Source organism: Pteropus vampyrus, unplaced genomic scaffold, assembly GCF_000151845.1.
Source record: "Pteropus vampyrus isolate Shadow unplaced genomic scaffold, Pvam_2.0 Scaffold4343, whole genome shotgun sequence".
Classification (NCBI taxonomy): Eukaryota; Metazoa; Chordata; class Mammalia; order Chiroptera; family Pteropodidae; genus Pteropus; species Pteropus vampyrus.
Genome location: NW_011893124.1, coordinates 1 through 1,831, shown reverse-complemented (window position 1 = coordinate 1,831; position 1,831 = coordinate 1). Strand labels below are relative to the sequence as shown.

Genomic DNA, 1,831 nt, shown 5'->3' with positions numbered 1-1,831 from the left:
ACTATTTATTTTTCCTTGTATTTTGTTAAAATAAAACAGCAAAGAGTAAAGAAAAGGAAATATTTTTAGCAGACTGGACATAGTTTGAACATAAGATTCATTTCCACTTTCCTTGTTAATGCCAAAAGTTGCAGTGAGCAAAATCTTTTCAGAATAAATCACATTAACAATCCCTGGTGTGGGGATGGTAACAGTTTATCACTTCAGGTTGTTAATATTTTTGCTTCTGGGCATGAAGTAAAAAGATCAAGTTGCCTAAAATCCCCATTGTGCTGCACTGCCATCAGTGCACTCTCTTGAGCTGCAGAATATTTGTTCTGACACCAGACTTGATAGTCTTCTTATTTAAATGGGTAAATTTCAACTGAATACAAAGTGTCACTTTTATTATTCTGAATGCTTAATGTTCCCTAGAATGTTGTAAAATAAATAGCTATTATATGAAGACATTAAAACTGTAAACTAAGGGTATTCTTTTTAAAGCATTTACTTATATATTTAAGAAAAATAATCAAAGTACAATAAAATAAATAGGGTAGAAAAGTGAACTACATGAAAAATAAGGAATAGGAACAGAAATACAAATGATACTTCTGTATATGATTAGAAGCACAGTGGGTATCTATAAAGCACATGGAATTGGTCATTGAGATACTTGATTAGCTTTGCCCAATTGCTTGGGTGGTTGAGCAGAGAAATTTGATTGCTGATTGGGTTATCCAATCTGGTTGCTAAGATGACCTAATAACCAGACCAATCATTTACAGTCCAGTTATTTTGATTACTCCTATGACTCAAATTGCCCATTTCATAAACTTATCCAGTGCTTAGAATTCAACTTGTAAGTGATTGAGGTGATCAGAGTACTACTCAATTTTAGAACATAAAATTGGTGAATGAAACAAGAAAATGGAAAGAGCCCCTATTCTCAAAATCTAAAAACTGATACAATGAATAAAGGTTTTTTCTTCATAATATAAATGTTCTCAGTATTGTTCTCATTTCTAAATTAAAATATGAACTAATTTTTTTAAACCTTCCTTAGCTGATCAAGTATCAGTTTACTGAGAGAAGTCAGAGAAAATCAGTTCATTTCAGTTCATATGAATAAAATGCACTACATTATTCATTAGAGTTGAGTGACATTATTTAATTGATTATAATTACACAACAAATTAGGTATTTGTTTAGTTGAAATTTGCCCAAGGAAACATTTCACAAATTTCTTACAAATCTAGTTACTGCTAAACTTTAATTGCCGTGGAATATAAAACAGTTCACTGAATACTATATACCACCACTTATCATTTCCCTCAGGTGGCTTAAGTATTTAACACTTTTTTGTTTTTTTTCCTGAAGGGGTATTTAGTGCAAAAAGAATATTGTCCATGAAGACTGATTCTTATAGATTATGAAGACACAAAGCTACCTTGGATATATTTTTATCAACATTCCAAAAGTCAAATTGCATGTTGTATCCCTGCATGTGTTTAAATCTTAAATTTACAGATTTTTTTCCCCCCAAGTCCTGATTTTAGCAGCTTTTCCCACAGAGTAGCACTAGATACAAGCATTTTGTCAGATGTGATGATACACTTTAGTTAGTCTTCCAGTTAGATATTTTCTCAAGAGAATTTTTACGAAATAACTTTACCTTAAACACTGCAAAATATTACCTTCGGGTAAGGCAATGTTAAAAGTTAAAAAAAGTCTACGGCCATGCCACCCTGAACAAGCCCAATCCCATCTGATCATGAAAGCTAAGCAGTGTTGGGCCTGGTTAGTACTTGAGAGGCCACCTAGGAAGACCAGGTGCTGTAGGCATAAAAAA

At 32.4% G+C, this 1,831-nt stretch overlaps 1 pseudogene; it reads left to right on the top strand.

Annotated features, from left to right (window-relative positions):
• The first annotated feature begins 1,709 nt into the window (after positions 1–1,709).
• Positions 1,710–1,824, top strand: LOC111734706 (annotated as a pseudogene).
• The last annotated feature ends 7 nt before the right edge of the window (positions 1,825–1,831 follow it).